The following is a 14,831-nucleotide window of genomic DNA, read 5'->3' on the forward strand; positions in this document are numbered from 1 at the left end:
CGTGAAAGGATCAAATAGTAGCTGGAAACGTTGAAGAGTCTCCTTCCTAGCGTTACAAAGGTGAGTTGAAGTTTTGTTTTATAGATTGACATTTCTTGCCTTGTTTTGAATATATTTATATGCACCCTATATAATGTTTGACTTTTTTTGGAGTAGACATTTCTCATTTGCTTTGTTCCCTAACTGGAGTTTCCAAACTAGTGCTTATAATAAACTCCTAAGATATTCATAAATACCAGTAATCCAAAAACAAGGCAAACAAATTTAATGAGTCAAAAAATAGAACACAAAACTATCAAAATCTAATCAATGGACTCCTACAGTTCAATCCCTAACACAATCCAAATTAATTTCTTGAAGTTCAATCCACTCTTGCAATGTCCAAGCACATTTCTCTGTCAACATTAGCTAGGTTGCTCTAGGGATCAACACTCTCATTGCTTGTTATTTCAAGTTTGGCAAAGAAAAGTGATGCAATCAAATATTACATTACATACTTGAAAGGAACATACCTCCTGATATGTGCACTTACAGCTCATTTTAGGTCATTGTAGAGCTAGCAGGCTAGAAGAAGCAGTTAGAATCTTAAACCAACTAATTCTAAATGGTTTGGCTCCAAAAAACTTTATGTATAATATCATTATTACTGGACACTGGAGGGTTGCCTACACAAGTGTTGCATTCAAACTATTTGATAATATGGTAAAGAGTGGTATTTTGCCTCATTTGATTACTTATACTACTCTTACAATTGGGTTATGCAAGGAAGGTAATATACAGGAGGCACATTTGCTTTTGAGGGAAATGTTTGGAGAAGGTTTGATTCGTGACAAAACTGTACACAGTGTATTGATTGATGAACATCTCAAGAATGGTAATGTAGAACAAGCTTTTAAACTGTGGGCACAAATGGACAAGAAAGAAATTTCACCTGATGTTATTGCTTACACTCCTTTTATGAATAGGCTTTGCAAGATAAGCTACATAAAGCAGGCACATAGATTACTTATGAAAATGGTAAATCGACACATTTTTCCTGACAATTTCACTTATAGCTCATTGATTAATGGACATTGGGCTAGAAAAGGAAATGATTAAAAATTGGGCTTGCGCCTAATGTCATTATTTTTAATACTCTCATTAATTGATTTTGTAAACAAGAAATGATAAGTACAAAAAATCAACTTTGTACCCTCATGCCAAGCAATGGCTTGTCCCCGGATATTTTTACCTACAATATTTTAATTAATTCTCACTGTAAGGCAGCTGATATGAAGCGAGCTTTGGAGATCATGAACATGATATCATGTAGTGGTTGTGCTCCTGATGTTATTACCTACAATACTTTGATAAATGGTCTTTGCATTACAAAAATGACTCAGCTAGCTTTTAATCTCCTTGAGAGCATTGTTTCCACTAGATTTTCTCCAGACACATTCACTTTCAATACAATTTGGGATGGACTCTGCAAGGATTCCCTTGGTCTGGTTCTTAATTTGTTATAAAAACTTTTTTAAATGGGTTTTGTCCCAGATACGGTGTCCTATAGTACATTGCTTAATCATTTTTGTAGCCTTGGAATGTTGAATCAGGCTATGATGTGGCTGGGTAAACTTATGAAAATATTTTTTATTCACAATGCTGTTACATATGAGATATTGGACAATGTTCACTTTGGTGGGAAATGGTCTACCAATAATCCAAAAAATGTCACTAGAGAAGGATATCTTTTGCATTGTGTAATGTAGTCAATGAGTAATAGATCAAAGAGGCAAGAAGGCACTCAAATGCCATTTGTAAGTCTTAATGAGAATCTAGACTATGTAATAAGCATAACTGATATTTATTCTAAGGCTATACAAGACAGATGATAAGGGGCATCAACATGTTTTAAAGAGTGACGACTGGGATGATTCGACTTGTAACAGGCTGATGGTAAGCTGTAGAAGTGGTCTCTTTTGCAAAGAAAAATTAGAGGTAGATGAATTCTTCAATAGTTCGTCAGCTGTAAAATAGAAAACATTAGAGCCCCATGAAATAGTTAAAATTAATGATCAAACTTTCTCTTTGCTCACAGATTGAAGATACAAATATAATCTTGAACAGATGATGAAGCATAGTGCCAAAATTATGGGTAAGTCCTCTTAGTCTGTTGGTCAAAAGTTAAATTTCACAGTCTAGACAAAACCTTGTCTTCCGTTAAGAAAGTTCTAATTTCAGCTCCACAATTTTATGCTTATTTTAGTGCACTATTCTATACAAAAATTTATGAAAAAAAATACCAAATTAAATAATGTCAAAAAGTGTTAAGGTCAAGAAGAAAGTATCCCTTCTTAAACAATAGGCTGTTGGTAAATTTTTTCCTAAAACAAGAACATTGTTGTTTCCTCTGGAGCCATAAGTTGAGCAATGCACAAAGGCAAGTTTAAAAAAATAATTCTTCATCTCTTCTAAATCCATTAAGGTGGATACTTGTGAAGGAATATTTATATGTTTCAACATTACATGCATATGGGGCACTAGTGTCTCTTAGGTGATCAGATAACTTGATAATTGAAGTGAACCAATATTAAACCACATATAGTAGAACATTCTTTAGAATTATGTTAATCTATCCTTATAGCACTGGAATGCCTATGTATTCCCATGAGATCATTGCAGCATGTTTATCCAATCTTCCATGCCTTCAAAAGAAGTCTTTCCCCACTGTTTATATCTAAATGAGCCTTTTAGACAATTTAGAAGCATTTTTCTACATTTAGTTTATCCTCATCCTCTTTTTATTAGTATTGTTGCATTTTTTTTATATATCTTCATTAATCTCAGCACTTGTGCAAGTAGCCATTATGAATGACAAATGATTGATCTACATTTAAGTCTCTTAAATGAATTGTTAGTAAACATAAAAATTAAAACTATCCTATCAAATGAATCATAGTTTTGTCGAATTATATATTATTTCCAAGTTTAGCAACCCATAATTATTAAATTTCATGCACTCTTTTGTAGTGGTACACGCCATCCTCATAAATAAGATATGATCTTACCCAACCATTCAACAAAAATATGCATGATCTTCATCATTAGCTTTCTCAGGGCTCCGAACATCTACCAACCAAATTGTGAAAGTTGTCTCACAAAATATATCACCAAGTGATATAGTTGTTACCTTTTTTCTTTTGGAGATTGAGGAGATTGAGTCAAAATTGACTATTATACTTGATGCTATTCATTCAAAACATTGACATGTGAAGTCACAACTAAGCTGAACTATTTCAACTTTCATAATGGTTTTCTAGCCTCTATCTAGTGTGTGTTTGTGTAAGCTATCTGAGAATTAATGTGACTAGAAGAAAGATATTCATGTCTTTCTCAAGATTGCTACATACAAAATTCATAGTTTTTGAGATCTGTGTGTGTGTGTGTGTGTGTGTGTGTGTGTGTGTGTGTGTGTGTGTGTGTGTGTGTGTGTGTGTGTGTGTGTGTGTGTGTGTGTGTGTGTGTGTGTGTGTCTATATATATGTGTGTGTGTGTGTGTGTGTGTGTGTGTGTGTGTGTGTGTGTGTGTGTGTGTGTGTGTGTGTGTGTGTGTGTGTGTGTGTGTGTGTGTGTGTGTGTGTGTGTGTGTGTGTGTGTGTGTGTGTGTGTATGTATGTATGTATGTATGTATGATAGCTATCCCAGAGTTGATATGGCCAAAGATATTCATGTCTTTCTCAAGAGTGCCATGTACAAAACACCAACTTTTGAGCTTTCATGTTCATTCTAATGTCTTTTCCCTTTGACACTATCTGTTTAATTGTAAACAATTCATCCCTATATGGCTTGTTTAGATTCTCTCAGTCTAGAGGGTTGTCCCATGGAAATATCTTGGGATCCAAATTATTGATGAAGTTTGGGGATGACGTGACATGAATAGTGGATGTATATTATTTTGAATTTTACACATGCGATCCGATTGATTTTATTACAGGCATTTCTGAATCTTTGTTTCAGCATAAAGAATGGTGAAAAAACTAGCAATGACTCTGACATCCCTCTTTGTTATCTATCAATGGCAAAAATTGGAACCATTCTTAATGATATTTACAAATTGAGCCAAGAATTGTCCAATTGTCTACAAGTGGGTGCTGTGAGTAGACTATGCAAATTCAGCTCTATTTCCTTCCTTTTGGTGGTGTTCAGTGCAGGTTTCCATTAATATAGAATATTGCACAAGTAGTGACTAATTGCTATCACTGAGATCCCCTCTCAAGTAATAAAGAATTGCACCAAGTTTTCTAGCATACATTTCCATCTACAAGTCACCTATGCCTCGTATAACTCTCAAAGGTTTTGGCATATTAATTGTAGCCAATCTCTCTAAAATTTTACTTTAATTTGATCTTTCCATTAAGATTCCTTAACATATATAGTTAGAATGTACAAAATTCCTAACCTCTTAGCTGTAGCTCCCTAGAGACTATCAATTCTTTATTCTACTTTAAAACTTTCCATATGTGATCTTGAATCTTCTATAGTTATAGCATGCCCAAGAAGGTATTCATGTCTACATTTTTACTTTACATTATTCTTGAAATATAAACATTCATAATTCTTCCTATAAGATAATCTTCAAAAAGACTAAACTTTTGAGCCTAGATAGTAACATACACAACCTAGAAATAATAAACCTTCAAAAAATTGTAATGACATCATTTAATAGTATGTTGTATATCCTTTTTGTTAATAAAAAATGGTAGTGCTAATCACCATATTTTTTAAATAAGAAAAGTGACTAAATACTCTACAAGAAGAAACCATTGCATCAGTTGACAATAGGATGGACAAAACCAAAGAGACTGAATTTAATGTGAAAATAAAATATGTAAATGGAAAAAAAATCATCTGCTATAATATGAAACTATCTTAACAATGAGCTTTGAATTTTTGTGTCTCAAAAGTCAAAGCATATGAAAGTGATACTTTAACAGTCAAAGGACTCTACCAGTAACACAATTAAATTTTGTATTCTCTCTCTCCCTTCTAGCATGTAGCATGATGGTAGAAGATATTTCTTGTATTTAGAAAATTATAACACTTTCAACTATTTTATGAATTCTAAATTATCAGATCAAACTTACAAATGGACAAGATGTGGGGCAATTCCAAGTATAGCGACATTTGATCCATTGGAGCCAAGTTTTAAATTACAATTACACTTACCAAACTAATCCATGGACAAGAATCATTATAATTTATGAGATGATGTTCTTCAGCAGTTGTAATTAGAAGTTAAATTCATGTATCTCTAGGATTTGAATACCAAAGGAGGGAATCTTATTCCTTAGTATCCCCATGATCTAACATGACTTAAGTTCAAGTGGGATAGGATGAGAGGTTAACTTCATAGTTGTGAAATCTTTTGCCTAGGTACACTAGTTCAACTGTTAGACAATCTTAAGATGTTGGATACACCTCTAGTCAAGGGTCACACCAAGATGACAAGTGTTGTAGGATTTGACTGATAAGGTGTAGGACTCTTACACTAGTTCTTAGAAGGTTTTCTCCTATTTCCTTGTAGAGGATTGGGCTCACTTTAGTTAGCAATATGCAAGGAAGGATCAAGATTGATCCATGGTTGGGTGGATAAACACTTGATGATACATTTCCTCTACTTGAAGAAAAGTAAAAATTCTCCAATTAACACCATTTTTAACTTGTTAGTAATTTTGTTTTCCAATTACTCATTTTTTTCTTCAATTATTCATTTTTTTCAATACAACTATTCATATAAAATAAAATTAATGAAGACTTACATTATTTTAGTTATCATTCTATTATCTTATTGAATTTTTTTGTAAACATGCTTAGTGTATATTTGTTCTTTAATTCTCTAGTTCAAAAACTATAATGCAATTAAAGTAATTAGAATAATATCTTGTCTTATATTTAGTAATCCATTCTTTTAAGAATAAATCTACCTTTTCACTCTCCTTTTAGATATTTTTCTTACAAAGGCAAAGATGGAATAAATTTCATCTACATACCCCAAGTGGTTTTGTACTAAGTTTATGTATGGAGAATCTAGGATAGAATACGAGCATACTCATGCTTTTAAAAAAACATGTAATGTCACATGTTACTATAATTTTCAGCACTAATCATGACACACAACCCTGCATGCCTGTCTTTCAAATAATATAAATGGAAGATGCAATTTTTTCTTTCATAATAATCATTTTTATTTACTTAAATAAGCTTCCCTAGTAGAGTTAGGGATAATTCCGTCCTCATTTTTACACAATGTTGATGTCTTCCCTACTTCTTTCAGATCTGTTCTTGCCATCTTTTTTGAACAAAATTATTCTGGGTTTGAGAGAAGATTAGTATTGTGCAACATATGGAAGTTTTTTTTTTTTTTTTGGATGGTGAAGTTAGAGGGTGGATAACTTTCCCCTAGAGTCTGACCTTTTTTCCAAGTTGGCTATTATGTAGGGGGCTATACCTTGGAAGTAGTAAAAGGTGATAACAACCTTGAGCAAGAGTATCACCCTTATTCCAATATCTTTTAAGAGGGAAAATTTGTTAGCCAACAATATATTGCCAATATCATTGTGTAAAGAATCATTTCCGCAAAAGTGTAAAGAACTAGTATTTCCAGATAGGATTATAAAGTTGCTGCAAAGGATTGCTAACTTGAATCATTATGCCATAACGGAGTGTCTAGTCGTATTGAGAATTCACTTGAAATAAGAATCCAGTGAAGACAGAAATTCTTTGTGATTTCTATTTTGAAATGCTTTATGTTCAATTTTTTGGGAAGAGTAAATGTTATCTGCATCCATGCCTTAGGAGGATGGTAACAAACATGCCTCTACAACTATGGAGAAGCATGAGAATACATAGTTTTACTTTAGCAAAGAACTCTACTTTGTTGCATGTTAATAAAGGTCTTGATTCCTAGATACTCCAGATACTACTTTAATTCACCATAGCCTCTCCAACCAATAGAAATGGTTAAGTTTATCGTAGTACCTATGTGGAAATATTGTGGTGCCTAAGTGGCATAGTAATTGTAATGTGCGCCAGTCGCTTCCAGGAAACTTTACAATGCAAATCTTTACTAACATTTAAGTATACTATAAGTTGATCTCTTGTGATTGTAAAGGCTTTTGGTCTTTTTTAAAAGTTCCTCGAAGGATACAATTTTTTTTTTTTAATTGGAACCTTTAAACTTCTAAATCAAGTAACGAAAAAATGAGATTGACTATTTCTGTCTGTTTATCCATTGTGTAATTTTATATGGAGTATTTGGTTTTCTTCATTATCTAGCAAGCACCACAAAACTTTTTAATGAATTAATGTCTTTGAATAAATGAATTAATGATGGTACTTCTGATTCTCCAGCTCTAGCTAAATCAATTTCTAAAAACTCAAAAAAGACAAATGGTCCTGATGCTATAGCTATAAGTCTTACATTCAAAATCAACAACAAGGTTTCATACAGAATAGTACTAAAAGGTGTGTGTCTTTTTGGGGTTCAAGTTTCAAACTACAAGTGCACATATTTGTATATTAAATTGGCACCTTCTATGCTCAAATGGTTGTTGATCTTTTTTTCATGGCTTTCTATTCCAGCACATAGTGCAATTGTGCTGAAAGCAGAAAGTATAATAGATAAAACAGAGTGGGTTACAAAAATTAGGACCTTATTCAACCTTCAAAAGGCATATCAATAGAAGGACCACTATTATTGTTGTCTTGATCTTATCCATTATTCTATACTAGGTGTGTCTTTTTGGTAGAAGGGTGGTACTGCACATTTTGCAAACATCTACGCCTTCTAGAAATTATAGGATCATTTTAGTTACATTTGAAAACATTAATCAAGAAAAACCATATGTGCAGATATAAACATTAATCACAACATGTCTAATTTATTTGCAGATATATTTTCCTATGAAGAAAGACCATGCCTGACAATATGAATGCTGAACAAAATGAAACAATGGCTGCATTGTGGGCTCAGTTTTGAAGAAAACCTAATAAATGTTATTGTCCTTGCAAGATGTGTAAAGGCTTAAAGACTCAAAGAATTCTAATCACAATAGCCCAGAGTCATTGTAAGCAACATGGTCATGTTGAAGGGGGCCACGATTTTCGTCCATTGTTGAATGTGTATTTCCTACTAGAGGAACATGGAGGTGTGAATATCCAAGCTGAGGATAACACTCTCATGGAAGAAGATGATAATGTGCCAGAGGACATGATTGAAGAAGATGGTATTGGGGCAGGTGATGAAGAGGCTCACAATGATGGTACTAGCGAATCTGATAATGATGATGAAGATGGTCTTAATATACCTTTACTTGAGAAGGCACACGAGCCCTTATACGAAGGCTCCCAAACAACTCTACTCTCGGCTATAGTCTTGTTGGTGAACTTAAAGGTTATGAATGGTATATCTAATGTAGCAATGTCACGTATGCTAAGGTATGTCATTTTTTTCATTTTCAATGTTAACATATAATTACTATTCATTATATTAACAATGCATATTTGTTGTTGTAGGTTGATTAGTGAGTTTTTGTTACCACCATCAAACATTTTGCCTCGTTCGTACCGAGAATTATCTAACATTATGGATCAGATTGGAATGAAGTATCAAACAATATATGCATGTCCCAATGATCACATTCTATATCATAAACAATATGAATTTGTAGCAGAATGCCCTGATTGTCATAGTAGTAGATATCAGTTAGATCAAATAACAAAAAAAGTGCCTCACAAGGTTCTTTGGTACATTCCCATTATTCCATGTCTTCAATAGTTATTCAGGTGCGCTACCTTGGCACAATTTATGGATTACCATGCACACAATAGAAGTCAGGATGACATTATGCGAATGCCTGCCAATGGTTTTGCATTTAAAGAGATAGAAGAAACATGGTCACACTTTAAAGAAGAACCTCGTAATTTGAAGCTTTCATTGGCAACGAACGGTGTCAATCCATATGGAGATATGAGATCTGTTTACTCAGTGTGGCCTATTTTTGTTATTAATAATAACATTTGTCCTTGGATGCCCATAAAGAGGGAGCACATAATGTTGTCAATGATTGTGCCAGGTATTTTTATCATTTTATAGTTATCTAAATTAATTTATAAATAGTGCATGAAAATGGTCATAATAATAATGTAATTGCTAGGTAAATACCAAGTGAAAGATATGAACGTGTATATTGAGCCCCTGATTGAGGAGTTGTTGAAGCTATGGAATGGCATCACTATGTATGACATCTCTAGACCGATAGGACATCGACAATTTCAATTCCATGTAATGCTTGTATGGACAATACATGATGCCCCTGGGTTAACTCATTTTTGTGGTATGTTATATTGTTAATATCACATATTTTTGGTTTGTTATAGTGCTTACACATTACTATCAAATGTTTAAGTTGTGCATGATAATTGTACATGATCCACTTCTACATGATCTTGTAGGTCTTCAAACAAAGGGAAAATTTGCATGTCTAGTTTGTGGTCAGAAGATGAAATCTCATCATTCAAGAACTTTAAGAAAGTAGGTGTTTGATGAGTTTAGACACTTTCTACACAATAATCATAGGTATCAAATTGCTGAAAAACATCTTTTCAATGGGAAAGAAGAGACATCATCAAGGCCATGAAGAATGACACCTCATTTATGGAAGTTGGAATATGATCGACTAAATTGTCGAGGTAATATCCAATTTGTCGTCCGAAGTTTAAAATTTGTATTTTGATATTGTCTTATATTTACTAATGTTGTAATTGATGCTTGTGAAGGTTGTCAAGGCATCAATGACCAACTTCCTAGAGGAATGAAAAGTTATCCTACTCAATTTAGTAGGTTACCGTACTACAAAGATCTCCCAATTGCGCATTTGTTTGATGATATGCATATTGGAAAGAATGTAATAGAGACACTATGGAAAATGATGGATGGAAGGTGTGGTAGAGAAAAAATTGCCAAAATTTGTACCGACATTCATGAATCCAATCATGCACTAAAAGCTTCCATTGAATCAAATAGCAATGGCGACTGCATAAATACAAGCGCCCTTCCTTGGTTATTAACAGAGCAACAAAGTGGTGCATTAAAAGAAGTCATAAAAAAAAACAAAATTTCCAACAAGGTTTGCTGCAAATATAAGCACTCTTCTATCAAAGAAAGGTTATTTTGGGCCTGAGTTGAAAACACATGATTGGCATACCTTCCTCAAGGTAAGTCATGTTCTCCATTTATAGTATATTTCTAAGATTGAATGTACTACCTATTGCATTATTTAATAATATATTGAAATGATCATTTTTAATGATTTTAGTTCATCCTACCTCTATCCCTTCCACAACAATTTGACAACAGTATTAAACAAGTTATATATGATCTTGAAAAATACACAAGGTTAGAAGTGTTTTTTCTTAGATTTGTAGCTTTCTCTTAAATCTATTGTATAATTTTATTTGAAATCTCGTTTATGTGGTTTTGTGTTTTGAATCTCTTTTAGGTGGTTGTCATCTAAAGAAATTGACAAAAAAGATATAAAATACTGAAAGAGAAAAATTCCATAGCTTATGTGTGAAATGCAAAAGTGTCTACCTTCAACTTTTTTCAATGCTCAAGAACACTACCTCATACATCAAGTTGAGGAGATTGAATTGTGTGGACCTGTATAAGCTAGATCAATGTGGATGGTTGAGAGGCACTTGAAATTTATGAAGGGCTTGGTTCGACAAAGAGCACGTCCTGAGGGTTCTATTATAGAGGGATATATGATATACCAGACCATGGTGTACATTACTAAATATCTTCCAAAGTTTGTAGCAGATATCCATGTAGATCGCATTTGGGATCCCAACTCTAATGAAAAATTAGAAGGGGAGTACTTGAGGGGGAAAGGTAGATTGAGGAGGGTGATAGGTAATTATAAGTTTTTTTTTTGTAGTTTAATAATTATTATTCATCGTCAACATATATAAGTTTTTTCTAACTAGTGTAATTGTCTTCTTTATAGTTGGTCATGAGTGAGATGCACTACACTTGTATATTGCAAACAATCTTGATTGGATGATGGTATGGATTGAGTAGTCTCAAGAAAATGGTCGTTCATTAACATGAGATGGTGTTGTATCGTTGGTTAAAGAAGCTCATCATAATGGAGATCCCAATGTTACACAAATGGTACTTGATCTAATATATGGCTTAAGAGATACAAAGGTATGCATAAGATTACTAATCATCACACATAAGTTTAATATCAACTCACAGATTGATGCAAATATTCTTGACATGTTTGAATAATTGCAGGTCAAACACCACAAAGCTATGTACTACCATGGCTATAAATTTTGCACCAAAAATTCAGATGAAATGAAGAAAATGTGTGATTCCGGGATAAGTGCTATCTTCGCAGTCACCAATATTTCATCTAGAACTGACATACATCCTCAACAATCTGAAAATTGATACTATGGCATTTTGGATGATATACTTGAGTGTGACTTTAATTCATTCAAAATAGTTCTACTTATCATCAAATGGTTCAGGTTATGACTGAATCGAAATGATCCTGATAGGACTGTTATTGAACATGATAGTGGATTTACTATGATTAATACAAAGTCATTTGAGCCAGTTAGAGATGAGACCTATGTTCTTCCAAGCCAGTGCGAGAAAGTGTTTTATTTTGGTGTTCCACAAAAACTAGGTTGGTCATTTGTTGTTAGACATGACCCAAGAGGAAGGTCGGTAAAGTATAATGTGATCGAAGAAGAAGAAATTGAAGAAGCAGAAGAGGAAGTAAATGATTACCAAGAACAACAGTTACCCAGTGGTGAAGATGAAGAAGATGGTGATGATTTTGGTCATGTTGATGATAATGGTGATAATGATGATGATGATGTTGATGACGATCATGCTCATGGTGATGATGGTCATGATGATGATGGTGATAAAGATGATGATGATGGTGATGAAGATGGTGATGATGGCGAAGAAGATGGTGGTGGTGACGACAACGATCAAAGTGACAAGTACGATGATGGTGATGATGATGATGATGATGACATGGATGAAGATCATGATGATCAATGAAATGTCTAGCTAGGATCAATGTCAACTATGATGGGGTTTTGTACGACCAAACTTTTCTTTCTAAACCATATGTGCACATATAAACATTAATTAGAACATGTTAAAAAAAATTTAGATATACACATTAGTTACACTAAATTTATAACTTAAGACAAATGATTTACATATACAATCTACTTTATTATTAATATTTTTTTTGGTAAGCCTATTACTTTAATTTCGCTATTGATTTCTAAGACTTACTAATTTTTTTCACAGGGCAATATGGATGCACCATCTTAGACACCTTCAGTAGAGGTAAACATTAAATATTGTAAATTTGAATGTTAATATAGAAAAAAATGTCATATTATTATGTTCTTTTCTTTATGGCTTTGGAGTTTTTTTGATGAAATTTTACTGATATTTAATGTCACAAATGATAGGAAAAAGCTAGAATGACCGCTGATCAAATGCAATATGAAATAAGAGCTTCATATCTACATAACATCGCCCTTAGTACTGACCTTGTGTTCATCACCCAGAAAATCAAGAAAAGATACATTGATGAACTTGTTAACATTATCATCGAGGGTGACAAAAGTGAGGAAAAAGAGGCACTAAGAATAGAATTGGGCCGTAGAATCCAATCTTTGCAGGTAAGCAGTAATTTGACTAAAGCAATAATAGAAGTTCAGTAGATATGAATATTTTATACTATCTTATGGATCTTGATCTCTAATTTTATGTGTACTTGTATAGACATTTGTGCCATTTGTGACATCACATGGTGAACATGGTGATGGTCATTGCGCACAACCTTCATGTAACTAGCACTTTGTTTGTTTTCATCAACATTATAACACTTACTTTTTTTTTGTGGACATTTCTAGCTAGTATCCCATTTGATCTTTATCCATTGCAAATGTCTTTGCTAACAATATTGTATTCCTCAGCTCATGATGATGTGTGGACTCCTCCTTCGGTTGCTAGTCCACTATTGCCTAGTGCATTGTCGGCAACAAGGGCCATGCAAACATCCTCATCTATGCCCACTAGAACTGGTAAAACCTTGTTTTGCTATATTTTGTAATGTATTTGTACAAGTTGATGAACAATGAAGTACCATATATTGTACTACGTAGGCAAGATTTTGTGCTACTTTTTGAATTAATGTTTCAGATTCACATGGCAAAAATAGTCTAACCTTTTAATCCAAAAGTAAACTGAAACATCATTTAAAAAATATATTTTAATTTTGTCTTTTATGTTTCTCTACGATGTTTCTCTACAATGCATGTGCATAGATACTTTTATATTCTTGAACTCTCACTGTGATAACAAACCATGGACCATTGAAAGCTATCCTAAACATAGATGATTAAAAATCACACATTATCTTATCATAAACATAAACAACAATATATCATGACTTCTAAAAATATGGTATCTTTAATACACTATTTGATTATCCTAAATTAAATCCTTAATGGAATGCGAGGAAAAAATATTTTTGCTAGTCAATTTCTTCAATTTGATTATATCCATAAGTATGCTTTAATTCATTTGGTGTCTACTTTAATTGTCATGATGTTTCAGTTGATAGACCAGCAGATAGCAGTACTGCTGAAGTTGATCCATTTCCTGGAGCAGTTCGTGTGATTAGTACTGGTTCATATGAAGGGACATTATTGCTGAATAAGAAAACTATGTTTCCGTTAAAAGAATGAAAGCTTCCAAGTGCTTTAAAAAAAAAATTTATTTAAAGTGTAAAAAAATCTATTTTTATATTACTCATTTTTTACTGATAAATCTTTTATGTTTTTGTAGGTAATAATGTTTTCTTTGAACATCTTTTTCATATGACATTGAGACTATTCGGACCCACCATACGTAAAAGGTATGTAGTTTCATATCATTTCTAATAATTTTTCTTTTCTTTCATTTACTGTAATATATTAAAGCTATTGATCTAACAATCTATTTTTTTTTTAAAAGGTGGAATTTACAAACCGTGGAATTAAAAAATCAGCTCATTGCATCTTTTGACGAGAAATTTGGAAAAGACATGTTCGACAATGGCCTACTTCTCAAAAGAGTAGCAAAGCATATAAAGACTGTGAGGGATCAATATAGAAGGGCTCTTAAGGATAACCCAAAGTATGACCATCCAACTATGATTCCACCAATGGAGTGGAATGAAATAGTAGAAGATGCAAAGGAGAAAAGGCTATGTGAAGATAGAGGTAATGAAGCAGCACAGAGCAAAAAGAGGTATGTCATGATAGTATTAAGTACAATGTAATCATGCACTAATTATTCATATTTGTAAATATATAATCTAAGATGTTTTAAATTGTTCATAGATTGCAGGACACATCCGTGGCTACAAAAGTGAGAGTAGAAAAGTTTGGCCAACACAAACTTGGCTCTGGTGGCTATATGAATCTCCAGTCTCAAGTTGTAAGTAGGAGCAATGATATGAAATAAAAAATTTTAATATAATGTTGCAAACAATTTTGTTTAGTGAAACCATACATACAAAACTAATGATATTAAGCAAAAAATATAGGGCACAGAATTCAATGTGGAGGTCACAGATGAAGATAGAAAACTTGCCTTGAAGGAAGGCTATAAATTTGTGGCTGCACGCCTACATGAAGAATCTATAAGCCTTGCTCAAGAATCTAGTTCACCAAATGATATCTCACAAGTAAATTGGTTAGAT

The sequence above is a fragment of the Cupressus sempervirens genome, chromosome 8, assembly GCF_028749045.1.
Source record: "Cupressus sempervirens isolate cs-2001-9-10 chromosome 8, ASM2874904v1, whole genome shotgun sequence".
Taxonomy (NCBI): Eukaryota; Viridiplantae; Streptophyta; class Pinopsida; order Cupressales; family Cupressaceae; genus Cupressus; species Cupressus sempervirens.